The 14,510-nt window shown below is 39.4% G+C and overlaps 1 pseudogene; it reads right to left on the bottom strand.

Annotated features, from left to right (window-relative positions):
- Positions 1 to 9,309: 9,309 nt before the first annotated feature.
- Positions 9,310 to 13,093, bottom strand: LOC107006324 (annotated as a pseudogene).
- Positions 13,094 to 14,510: the final 1,417 nt, after the last annotated feature.

Raw genomic sequence — 14,510 nt, forward strand, 5'->3', positions numbered from 1 at the left:
ATTAAACTATGTACAAAAGATATAGACATGCCGGTTCAACAGAAAAAGTAATCAGTCTTTTGGGGAAAAAGAACACAGGCAAGAAAACCCCAAAAGAGGATAGTGAATTGGGCTACTCAGACTTCACCCTAGCACTCACTTTCCATTTACCCCATCCCCAACAAAAAAAACATGCAATTGTCCCCAATGCATAAAAAATTTAAATACTAGAGTGGTAGGTGAAGCAAACCTGTGGCGCAAAGCGCCGTCGATCAGCAAGCTGGTGGGTCCTGTTCCCCAGAACCCACGGCCTCTGCAATCGGGACACCCTCTGTGGTGTCCTCAGCAACAACCGCACTATCAGCACTGCCTACCGCTATCTCCACAGTTTGGGAGCTAGACGCCCCAGCCGCTAACTCTCCTGCTGCCATCTGGAGTGCCTCCTCCTCAGCAAGTGAGGCTCTCCTCGCAGCCTCCATCTCACGGCGCTCCTTCTTCCGTGCTCGCGCCTCGTCCTCTGCTCAACCCCTATGCCTCTTGGCATGCTCTCGAGGGGGAGGTGGTGGAATCTCTGAGGTGGCGAATAGGGCCGCCAACACTGTGTCTTCAGCAGGCTCTACAGAAGGGGCCTCAGACTCAGGCACCCTAGCCTCTAAGATCGTGTCAATATCTCCGCGAAGACTGTCGACCGCAGCCATGAGAGTCGACACATCCACCGGAGGGGCTGGCTGGGCTAGCACCCGTAACTCAAAAGCATCCAAGTGCTGGTGAACCTCGGCGATCTTCCTCTCTGTATACTGGACCATTTTCCGCTCCAAGCGCTCTTCTGCCTCGGTAATAGACCTCTGCATCCACGGCTGGATATGATGCAGAAGTGTAGCCATTTGCGCCTCTAATTTTTGGACCCTAGCAAGCGGGACCAGCGCGGGTAGAGGGGTTGTGCGAGAGGAGCTCGGGGCAGTGCTACTAAACGAGATAGACTCGATCGGGGTAGTGTCAGTGGACGCGCCTGCGTAGCCGTGCGGGCCTAGGCTACCGTATCAGCAAGATCGTCAGCATGTGGGGGCAGCTCTGGACGCGGCCTTCTGCGTGGAGCCAACTCATTGGCCTCATCTCTTATGAGGCCGACATCAACAGTGCCAATAGGGGTCTTGAGTTGATCTACGTGCCATATAGGTACACCTGCGGACCTGTAGAGAGAAAAGATCATGCACGGGAAAGGGTAAGTAGTTGTGACCTTGAAAGCCCTCTCGTCCATGACTGCCTGTAGAAACAAGTGAAATCCACCTCGAACCCGGCTATCATAGCCGCCATCAATACAGCTCGATCCCATGTAACGATATTATCATCGGTTGTGGGGGAAAGGCAGTGGCAGACAATCAGCCACAAGAACTTCGCCGTGAAAGTTAGGTTGGCCTTCTTGATGGCCCCCTTTGGCTCGGTTACCCAGTCGGCACCCTCTCCATCAACTGACAGGCGCAGGGCCATCCACCTCTTGGTGGTCTCTCTCAGCGATGGCTCGCGCAAGAATTGACCATCATTAACAAGCTGCCATCGGTAGTCAAAGTCGGCAGTGAGAGGGGTCCGAGTAGCATCAACACCCTCGCTGTATAGAAATCAGTGGATGGCAGGCAGGGAAATATCGACCTGCACGCCCCGTACTCGGACCTACTCCAGTGGGGCTTGTTTGGCGGGGGCAGCCCGCCTATCAATCTATGATCGGAGAGTCGCTACGTAGGATGCATAGAACTCTCGGACCATTTCTTCATTGTAACGTCCCAACGGACGTGCTGTCCATTCCAGGAGATGCCTGGTGAAGAGATTGTGGATCTCAGGCATCGTCGGGAGACTCCCTGTAAGGACGCGTCGCTCCAATGGGAGTGTTCGAGTCATAACTCCTTTGTCGTTCAGGAACTTGGCGTCGGAGTAGACTTGAAATTACCCGTCGACACACCACCGGTTGGGATGGTTAGTAGCCGGGGTGAGGGCATGGGCTGGTGATCTTGGTGTGGATTCCGAACTATCAGCCTCATCAGAAGAGGCCGACGCTGCAGCGGTGTTGGGTTCGGGGACCTCAGTAGAGCCGGAGGCTTCCTCCGACCATTAAACTCCTAAGGAGCCAGACGCTCCTTCTTCATTTGTGGCTGACCCAGAAGGTGTGCCGGTCAGTGCGCGCTCCTCATTAAACTGGAAGGCAGTGACTACGTCGGAGGCCACCTTGTTGGGTGTGGCTCTAGTGGAACTTGAAGCACGGGAAGGGGTGGAAGTGCCTGGGGACACATACTCGGGGTCACGCTCATTATCAGAGCCAATGACCATGCGGGCAGACGGGGCGACAGACTTCGATTGCCCGCGTGCATGGATTCGATCTTGCTTTGATGCCATAGTAGATACTACCTGTAAAGGATCAATATTAGTACGAATAGTGGCAAATAAGACAAGAAAAACAACATAAAATATTAAAATAATATGACATTTCTATAGTAACAGTGACACGACGGGCCTGGTGACGGCACGTCGTGACTATGACAGACCGTCATGGGGTCCATCGTGTCTTACTTAGACTATGTATATATGGAGAACCCTGAAGGAGAGTCTCTGACTAGTATGACGGTATGTGTAGGACGGACCGTCACATGTACGACGGTCCATCGTAGGTATCCGTCAGAGGACACTTGAAAAATATGGAGACCCTTAGAAGAGGGGTATCTGACCGTCATAACGGTCATGCAGGACGGACCGTCGTGGGTATGACGGTCCGTCGTACTCATCCGTTTGAGGACACTTAGAAAAATGGAGAGAGACCCTTAGAAACGGGGTCTCTGACAACCAGAACGGTTGTGCAGGACGGACCGTTGTAAATATGACGGTCCGTCACATGTGTCCGTTGAAGGTCACTTGGAAAAGGTGTGAGACCCTCAGGAATAGGGTCTCTGACAACCAGAACGGTTGTGCAGGACGGACCGTCGTAAAGACGACGGTCCGTCGCATATATCTGTTGGAGGACACTTAGAAAAAATTGGACAGTGGGGTGTTAGGGATTTTTGAACGGACCCTACGACGGTCCATCGTGGGTACGACGGTCCGTCATCGGGGTCTCGTTCTGTAGTTCAGTGTCAGAACTGGGGTACCCCATTCATCCCCGATGAACCCAATCGAACTTGTAGTGTTTTGGACCTACATTTGTCTAACCCAAAAAACTAGGAAACTAGCAATGCAAAAGCACCTATGTCTAGGGTTGTAAACACGGCAATTTTTAACATTTTTAACCTAGGTTAGACAGAATCTTATATAAAAGAAACGAACATATCACGAACAACTAAGCTAACACTAATTAATAAACAAAAATACAACATAAATGAGTAGAAATTAGAGACACATACCTGAGAATTTGAGAAAAACAAGATGGAAAAGTACTTGGTGACCGAGAAGACATCCACATCAGCAACTCCGACTAGTAGATGATAACTTTTAGGGCTTTGGAGGATTTTGGGGGAACAATGATCGGTTGATAGAGGGAGAGATTGTGGAAGTTGAAAAGGGAGGGAAATAGGAGGAATAGTTAAGGAATGGGGTGAAATGAGGGGTTGGGGAGTTTAAATGGTGACATTTTATATAAAAAAAACTCCAACCAGGTCGGGTCGGGTACGCCTCATTAATGACGCGACGATTCCCCGACGACGGTCCGTCTCAGTTGTGATGATCCGTCGTTGGTTCTGTCGTGTGTGCCCAAGTTTTAAAATAACAGAAAGACGTACCTGGAACGACGGATGCATATGACGGTCCGTCGCAGGTGCAACGGTTCGTCGCTGTATCCGTCAGTGACTGCTGCAGAGTAATTTTCTGCAGAATTTCCTGGTGATGTGCCTGCAAATTTAAAAACCCATTAGTAGAAAAATGCTACCATTACTAAAAAGACTATAAGTATTGGGTTGCCCCCCAATAATAGCCTGATTTAATGTCGCGGCACGACTGGGGACACTTGATTACTCAGACTTCATCAAAATGGTATGCCTCTATCACTTCATTCCCGATGGTTTATGCCCAAAATAGAGTTTTATTCGTTCTCTATTCACCTTAAACCGCACTCCCTTCTTGGCTTTTAACTCAACTGCTCCATGAAGGAATACTTGGGTAATCAAGTAAGGGCCAGTCCGTTTGGACTTGAGCTTGCCCGGAAGACTAGGCGACCCAGAACTGTCTAAAAGCACCAAATCCCCAACAATAAACTCTTGTTTTGCACTTTTTTGTTCATTCTCCTTCTTCATCTTTTATTTGTGGGATATGGCGGATACCGATTGGAGCTCACAACTCTGCCTCATGGTCCTACAAACATTGAAGGTCGCTTCTTCATTGTTCAACCGAAATTTCATCTGCCCCTTTTCTATATCACATAAGGCTCTACCTGTAGCAAGGAATGGACTCCCAAAAATAATAGGCACTTCAAAATCGACTTCACAATCAAGAATAACAAAATCTGTCGAAAATATGAATGACTCTACTTTTACTAGCACATCATGGAGTATCCCTATAGGCCTTTTCATTGTTCGATCAGCCATCAGTAGCCGCATCGCAGTGGGTTTTGGGTAACCCAAACCCAACTTTTTGTAAATCGAGAGGGGCATGAGATTTATGCTTGCCCCCAGATCACATAATGCTTTCGCAAAATGTAATGACCCGACTGTACAAGGAATAGTGAACGCACCCGGATCTTCTTTCTTTTGCACGAGAGATCTTGTAGCAATAGCACTACAATGCTGCAGTCTATCATCATCCTCGAAAGTGACCGATCTTTTCTTTGTAACCAGATCTTTCATAAACTTGGCATAACCGGGCATTTGTTCAAGAGCTTCTACCAAGGGGACATTGATAGAAAGCTGCTTCAGCATTGTTATAAAACACCGATATTTACCATCCTCGGTCTTTTTCACTAATCTCTGAGGGAAGGGGGGTGGTGGTCTAGGCATGGGAATTACCTTCATAGGGACTTCTGTATCTTTTCCAGTGCTCTCTTCTACTTCACCACTACCCTTTACCACGTGATCATCATCCTTTATCACCTTTTCCTCATTAGACGACATAGGTGGGTCAATGGTTTGCTTACCACCCCGAGTAGTGATTGCCATACAGTGCGCATCATTTTTTGGATTTTGGACAGTGTTGCAGCGGCGCCAAAATTTGATACGCTCAAACTTACTTCTAAAATAAGAAATAAAGCGGTCGTGTCAAGTAGATAACCCAACTAGTGAGGTTGGGATCGCTCCCACGAGGAAAATAGTTTAGACTTAACTTTAACCTATTATTACTATTGTTCGGTCAATTACTTCCTTGGAAAGCAAAAACAATAAAAGGGGGTTTCTATTTCTAAATGAATGAAAATAACTAACCAAATTGAAAGAGACACTTAACAACTTTGAATTTTAGAGTTTAATCAATTAATCAAAGTAACTAGGGTTTACGTGTTCCCCACAGGTTCATAACTTCATAATTCTAACTATAACAATTCTTTCCTAGTATCTTGCATGCAAAGTGATAAGTTATGTATTTCTAAATGCTTGGTCCGGCATCAAGAAAATCTCACTCCACACCTTTGTCCGGCTACGTGTGTTGCTATCCTAACCTTTATCTTTACCCTCATATTAAGCATCGTATTCGATATTTGACTAAGTTATTACCTCGTACCAATCAATACTAGCCTATTAAATAGTATACACTAAATCTATGTTGATAATTCTTTTCCTATTATCTACCTCCTTGGTCCAGCAAGTAGCATTAAGGCGAGTTCTAACGTTGGCCATCCGTTAAAAAGACTTCTAAGCGAAAGAATTATTAGTACATGCAAGACACTATTCTAGAATTGTTATTTTCATTTTTATCTCATTATTTGCCTATGGTTCCCACAACCCTAGTTATGGAGTTTAGTTACCCATAGTCATAATCACAATATTCAAATATATTATATAAGAATTCATGTACTTACTTCAATGAGAAAGAGTAAAATCCGAAAGTTTTCTTGATTAATCACCAACAATCACTTGCAAGAATCTCAAAGTAATCAAGAATCTCACAAAAAGTCTAATGATAATCAAAAGTCTAACACTAATACACAGAGTCCAATAATGATCCAGAGTCTAACTAATAATACAGAGTCTAACCCCAAAAACGAGGTTTTTTGATTTATTTATAGAAAATAAAAACCTAATTAAAGAAGGACTCTATTTGCTGGAAATCTGTCAAAACGCTGCTGGGTCGACGGACCTCGCGACAGATCGTCTTGGTCACGACGGACCGTCAAGGACTCCGTCGTCCCATACTTGTGCAATTTCTTCTGTTGCTTTCTTTATTACCCTCGGCGGCAAGTATGACGGACCGTCATAGGCACAACGGTTCGTCGAGGGTCTTCGTTCCAAAACACTTAAACTCTTGGAATATGGGTACTGGGATTACTTCTCTGAACTTCATGACAAACCTGCAGGACGGACCGTCATAGACACGACGGACCGTCATGGACTCCGTAACCCCACACTTGGTCAGACATCCCCATCTTCCTTCAGCAGCTGCACTACGCTGCAACCAACGAACCGTCACAAGCACGACGGACCGTCACAAGCTCCGTAAGTGGTCTCTTCTGCATTTCTTCGCTCAAAATCTCCTCATTCATCTTTGGACAAATTTCCTGCAAATAAAGAGAAACTTATAAAAAAAATTAGCACAAAAAGGCTTTTGGACATACTAAACTTTAAGGAATAAGTATTAATAATACCGTGAAAAAACTGTATATCAACAGCACATTTAAATATTAAGTCATTTAATTAATTAAGTGATTGAGTGGTTAATTAGAGGTTAAGGGGAGTCTAATTAAGTTGATTTGATTCCCAATATAAATACCCCCAACCCTCATTAATCCAAACACAATTCACAAATAAACTCTCTTCCTTCTCTCTTTTTTCTCTCTTTCTCTTGGAAACCACCAGGGAAGACAAGCTAGGGGGAGGTTTTGGGGGCTGGAAAGGGACTAAATTCACCATAAAATATTCATCAAACGTTAAGGTATGGGATGTAATTCACATTTGACACTCTTTCCTCAATGGGTTCCTTAAAAATGGATTTTAAAAGTTGAGTTTTCATGTGGGTTTTATACAATTACGAAATTGATGTTGTGAATTGAGTTGTTTATCATTTAATTAGGATACAATGGATTTATTAACATGTTATTTAACTTGATTATAATCAATTGTGATGCTTTGTTTCAATTTGAAGATTATAATCCTTAACCCTTAACCCTAGGTTGATCGTGATGTAAATTGGATTGTGATTGATTCAATTGTCTTAATTATGGGTTAAATCACTATTACATGATGTTTATAAACCAATAATTAAATAATTGGAATGAATTGTTGTCTTTAATGCTAATCTTGAGAAGTGATCTAGGTTATGGAAATTGTTCTAAGTAATCTTGTTTTAAGCAATGATTTTGTATTGAATTATGGTATAGTGACTCTTTTAATACTTTTATCATGTTGATTATTTAATTATGATGTTGAACATCTAAATTAAATTGAATTGACGTTTTAGGGTAAGGACTAAATGATGACTATGAGGAAGACTTGGTAAGTCTTGAAATCTGTATCTTTACTTCCAATTGTGATTAATTGTTGTTAAGTCATGATGTAATATTGGAGTATGCCTTATATTAGGATGATAGGGTTGTATGATGTTGAATAAAAATGTCTTGACTATGTTGTGAGTTTGATTAAGGTGTATGTGATAAAAGGATGGTGATAGCTATCAATGTTACTTAATATGCTATGAAATGCTAATGTGTTAACCTCACTTATATGAATTGTGATGAAAGAACTATACTCATGCAGTTCTTATTGAGCTATTGATGATGATAATTATACTAGGGGTAGACACTATGACCTAATCTAAGCTATGATTGATAATTAAAGGCTTTAAGACATTTCCATAAAGAGACTTAGCTTATCACAAAGTGAACTTGACAATGGGAGGTGATGACTTCCCAAAGAGGAAGATTCGCCCTATAGTTCTATATGAGATGTTGACTTCCCAAAGAGGAACGCTCATCCAATATATTCCCATGAGAGGAGGCCCCAACTACAAGGCGGTATCAAGAGGGAATATATTATCTCTTAGATCATGAACTATGTTGCCCCTATAGGAAGACTAGCTAGTGGATCCACCTAGAAAGCTATGTTTATGTTTGGCTCTATTTTGACCGGTAGACCACCTTTCATCGGTGTAAGGTTTTACAACACCGGATTCCACACTTAGCTCTTGTGGTCTATGTCGTTCAAGGAATGTTTTCTCTAAATTAAAATAAAGTAATGAAAAATAAAGTAACTAAGGTGACTTGAGAGGTTTAACTTGGCCTAGGTAGGGCCTTCGGATTGAGAGTGGAACCATGTGGTTTTTTTTCCATAAACAAATGACAGAACACTTACTGAGCCAATGGATGAAGAGGAGAATAAGGATATAACATTTTTCTTTTATGTATTGTTTCTGATTGCTGAGAAAATTAGGATATTTCAAGTTTGTTTACTTATTCATTTATGTTGTTGTCTCGTATTTTAATTAATGATGAGTTAATGGCAAAAAACACACTTCAAAATTATACTCGGCATTTGTATTCCTCAATAAGAGCAAAACTTGATAAGTGAGGTACAATATAATGTGAGTTGCGCCTGTTGTAGGGAACCAACCAGTTTTTCGTCAATGGAATCGGTGCCTGATCCATGAGTGAGATAAGCCGAAGGATTGTAGAATTGATTCCAAATACAGATTTGATACCGATTAGTTTTCCATTATTATTAACACATAAAATACTGTAATCTGAAGAACTCAGCTCTCGCCCTTCAGATTCTAACTCAACAGAGACAAAAGTTTGATCGCCATTGGGAGGACTATAATTGTGTGACAGTGAGGTTGTTGGTTTTTTGATAAAGAAATTAAGAAAATGCCAAAAAGACTTTTGAAAGAAAAAAATACTGCAGAATTGTCAAATGGAATTATTTTATTAATAATTCATAAACATACATTTATATATATAATTCCTAACAAAAATTAGAAAAATACGCTACTAACTTATCAGTAAATTTAAACAACAAATTAAAGAACTAACTCCTAAATTCAAGTCACATATGACTCTTATAAGATGATTTAAAAATCCTAAACGTAGCTAACTAATTTATTACTGCAATATCTTGAGGCATATTCTCAACAAAGGTCATTTTGATTGAGATTTTGCTACTGCATAGGAAGGTTAAGGCTATACACATATTTTATGGATTGATACCAAAACCTTTTGTATCATACAGAAAAATAATGTATAGAAGAGGATGCATGGGCTGCGTGGCTACTTGAGTATGAGAATGGCTGCATCATCCCATCTGTCTGCAATTGCAATGGTTACAGCCACCAGGCACATGCTTGATTCACATCTGCCGTGGATTTCACCGCCAACACTGTATTGTTATTAAATTAGAGGCCACATAGATACTAAAAAACAACACATAAGATTTTGTTTATACTTACTTTGATAATGAGGTCAATACGGTCGCATCCTTCAATATCTTCCAACTGAAGTCTCTAGCAATTTGTTGTCTCACCAAATCAACTTAATCTGTTTCAGTATTGGAACATCTGCAAAGCCAAGGGGAATCTCCTCGAGATTGTCACACCAGCTTATAACAAGTGTTTTGAGCAGAGGAAAGGATTCCTCTGAGGCATCCCACCTTGAGATATCTAAGACACCAGTTTCAAAAACTTTAGTTTATGGAATGTGATATCTCCGAAGCATTACTCTTCTGATTGACGAAATCGCCTCTGACGCTGAACCGTCATGCTTAATTGGAGATTCTCTAGGTTTGGTAGTCCCGCAATGAAGGGAATCACACTATCTATACGAGTACTCATAAGTAAGGAAAGGCGAAGCATTTGAAGCTGGGTAAGACTCAAATTTTTGACATATTTCTGCCGAATCTTCATCCCGAAAAAATGATGTCGAGCAGTTGAAGATTAGGACACCTCTGTAATAACACATCAACCCTATGACCTTCATGAATTACAACTCGCCTTAAATGCTCAAATTTTCCAATTGAGAGGATTCTTCAAATATCCCCGTCTTATTGTTTTCCCATTTCAAGTCTAATTCAGATTCACCAATCTCAACATGCCTTAATTTTTCCATTTTCCAAAAAATCACTGGTAACACGATAAACTTGGATAAACCCTCCACAATTAAAGTTTCTAGATGGGGCAGATGTGGTTCTGGATGAAAATAAAATTCTTTTATGGAAACTGTGAGGTACTTTGATGAATTAGTGGTTTGAATGTAACTGACGACAAAGCTCTCACTCCACAAGAACTCAAATCCAAGACCTTAAAAAGTCTCACTTCACTAACCTGACGGATGGGATTCCAACCATAAGATTCTGCTCGATTTGTCATTATCAGTGACCTCAAGTGTTTGTGGAAAGGCTTCGGTGTTTTGGAGCCCAAAGATGTAAACTCGGAAAGCTTTTTACTGAAACTGAAGCTCACTCGACTTTCCTTCCATTGAGAACGTTGAAGCTGTCTATAATGCCCCTTCGCTGCCAACATAGATTTTTCTTCTCTACTCTTCTCCAAACAAAATTGTGGCAGTACTTGACCTTACCGTTGTATTTTATCTCTGAAACCATTACCAAGTTACTGCTAATGAGATCCATCAAGTAACTTTCAGCTGCCTCTTCTATTAATCACCCAGATTCAATGTTCTGCATAAAGTCTTCTGCTATCCATAAACTTATCAATTTAGACACTGGAATTATTGCATCGTCCGGAAACATCCCCAAATAAAGTAGGCAAGGATTTAAACAATCAGGTAAGTTATCGTAACTCAGTTGCATTGTTGACAGACTATATTCTTCAGACTTACAAAGATAGGAAAGTAGAGTATTCTTACCCTCATTCCACCAAGATTCTTCCGTTTTACTTTTTTTTTTTAATTATCCAGCTACCAAGACAACCACTAGAGGCAATCTTTGATTTCTGCAACTGCTTGACTCACATCTTGCAGTTCAGGCCGGCAATCTTCCTTTTGAAACACTTTTTTCCCCAGCAATTTACAACTCTCATCTAGTGGGAGGAATAAAAGAGAATAAGAATCGGTTTGGTACTTGACTTGTTTACCCACTTCTTCAATTCGAGTTGTTACTACTATTCTGTTTCTATTTTCCAACGTCTGGAAAAGAAAGTCTTAAGTCATCCCATGCCATACAATCCCACATATTCCAATACAATGAGATATCTCTTGCCCATTTAGTTTTTCCTCAATTTGTCAGCAAGGATATCATCCCTATCTCCCTAGTCCTTGGAACAGGTAACTTGACTAAAGATCTCTTGTAATAGCTCTCTCCAGTTATACGTTTGGGAAATGATGCACTATGCTCGAATATCAAAGCATGAAACAATGATGTCATTATTGTACAACTTTCTAGCAATAGTCGGCTTCCCCTGTCCCCCCATGCCTACAATAAGGATGACATATAGCTCTCTTGTCCCTTAAGTCATCAAAACCCACTATATCCTCATCGTTCACGGGATTGCTATCTTGAGTTCGCAGATGCTTTGATGACTCTACCACAGAGAAGGTCTTAAGAGGAAGGTTCTTAAGCCTCATGTTCTTCACTTTCACACGAATATGCTTGATCTCTTTTATGATTGCAGGAAGCTAACAAAAAAAATGCCAAAGAGCATTATACTGAACAAGAATAGAGTCGATGGATACTTCCGCTTGATATGCCAAATTGACATTACGCCTCTGAAGATCTTTAAGAATTTCATCATGTTTATGCTTCTCCTTTGCAACATCTCTTAACACAGATGTTAGGCATGAAAGATCTTCCTCTAAAGTACAAATATGGGGCCTCATCAGGAAATGTGAACTTGATTAAGTTTTCAGCATCTCATTCAATTTCCTTAGAAGAGAATCAAGAAAGCTCAATCCACCAACTGTGGGGATTGATGGACTGTATTGTAAGGATTTGTGCCTCTCCTCCACTTGTTCCTTTAGATCTTTAATTATCTGCAATACTTGTATCATGGGAAGATCAATCTTGCTAGCGTCATCTCTGATTTGGCACATCACTCAGAAAAACCGATCTTTGCTAATACTTCATTCAACCTCTTGCTATTCATAACAAGATTTGGCACATCAGTCAGAAAAACCAACAAGAACTCTATTGCCACATCAATATTTCGAGCACCGACAAAGTTCATACGTTTTGCCCGTCTAAGATACATCAGCAGACTGTGGAGATGATGTGAAAATCTTTTTGGTAATTTCTTGTCCTTTAAAGTTTTGATTTTGTATACTTTGAACCCTTCAGTTCACGAAAAACAATCTTCTTGATTTCCATCTCCACTAGCACAACCAGGAATAGTAGATAAGGAGGCTTACTCTCGATTTTTAATGCATCGTCTTCATCCTCATCAACCCAAAGAGCAAGACAGAAGTGTCCCACATTTTCAGCGATAAACATAATTCGAGTCTGCAAACCTTTCAACTTCTCATGGTTGATGTAACCATTTATTATTGTGTCATATAAGTATCTTAGAAACCTTATTTTCTTTTGAATGAAGAGCAATTGCCTCAGATATCTATCTGTTTTCTGAAGCATTTTGATTTCTTTAATCAAAAAAGGGTCAGGCTTGACTAGATATCTCGGTGCATCACTTAGATTCTTGTCGAAGTGATCCATATATTCTAACAGATAGATATCATCGGTCAGCTCATAATTCAACCTTGAACTAGTATTACCTTCAATGAATTCATGAAATGTTGTTAATAGCCTTTCCACATTTATGTTAGTTCTGCATTTCTCTGGAATTCGACCAAAAAATGATTGAAACATTTCCACAATCAATGTGGCTTTCTCTTTTATTTTGACTAAGGAATTAGGCCAAAGAAGATGACTGTATTTGAGAAAAGTTTGCAAAAATCATAGCTCCATTTCACGTGTCTCAACTTGATCAATCTCGACTCTATTCAGATCATGTACACTATCTTTTTTAGGTGATCTAACACATTGTCAATGCCATTTCAAGACATATTCAGTAGAAAATCCCTACAAGTTCACCAACTCTTGAATCAGTTTCAACATCATACTTATTCTATAAGTTGGAAGGTTTCAAGTCAAAAGTTGAATCATATCATCACTGTGAATTACTATAAGTAACATTTACTAACTTAATAATGTAATTTATTATGCATTCAACCTACTACCCAACTAAATTTAGATGCTCAAATTTATAGGTTTAGACAACATGTGATCATTTTTTGTTCAATCAAGTCATTAAAATAAAACTTAATGAATAGTAGTTGTCATCAAAATGGACTGACTAATAATTCAGCTGTTGCACCAAGCAAATCAAAAGTTAATATATCTTACAATTTGTGAGTGTTGATTAATCTTCTTTTGCCTTTTTGTATCTTTAAGTTGTGATCAAATTAAATAAAAAGTATTGTTGATAACTAAATATAAGATTAGAAAAATATGTGTATTGATAAAGATTTGCAGTAGGAGAATGCTACCAAAAAAAAGGACTGGATCTAAATACTACCAAAAAGTCAATGGTTGTTTTATTTAGTGAAAAATATTATAAAACTAGTCTTTGGACATGAGTGTTGCGCGTGTGCCTCGCGTGAATGAGTATAAAAACATAAAAATATAATTACATAAATACAATTAAATATATATTTGAATTATTAAATGATATATCTGTTAAAAAAGTGTAGTTTTTTTTAAGTTGATGAATATATATATCATATTTAGTAATTAGATAGAGAAAAAACCTTGTCATGCCAAATTCCTCATATCGATGTTTTATTGTCTTTAGTATGTGTAATTTGTGTATGTACTTTTAAGTGCGTAAATAAAGTAACATAGTAAGTTTAGTCATATTTACATTGAAATTGATAGTACTTTTTGATCATTTATTAATGGCTTTAAGATTTCTTTGATGAAATCACTTGCAAGTGCATACAAGAAGATGGAACAATATAATTAATATATAAATATTATGATAGTAGTTGTTAGTTTTGAAGTACAAAATTCAACTACTTTGTTATTATTGCTAATAGTATAATATCTTCGGGAGGATAGTTAGTAAAACTTCATTCAATTTGAGCACCTAATGGTGTTTCTTCGCACAAAATACTTCTCTTTCTCTAATTCAGGTAATATTATTATATTAAACAATTATAGAGAATCTGAAAACTACTTTTAAGTGGAGATAACATAAATTATCAATATAATTTAATCTTTCAGATTATTTTATACTTATAAATTTTACGACAGTTTTTAATTGTTATTAAGGTAGAAAGATTATAAAATACATCACACATACAACATAATAGATATTTGTTAGCTTGAGCTAAAAATGTTCGATTTATTTTTATCTTATTTCTCAAGCACATTTTAGTAGTTTATATATATATATATATATATATATATCTATATATATAT

The sequence above is a fragment of the Solanum pennellii genome, chromosome 12 (assembly GCF_001406875.1).
Source record: "Solanum pennellii chromosome 12, SPENNV200".
Taxonomy (NCBI): domain Eukaryota; kingdom Viridiplantae; phylum Streptophyta; class Magnoliopsida; order Solanales; family Solanaceae; genus Solanum; species Solanum pennellii.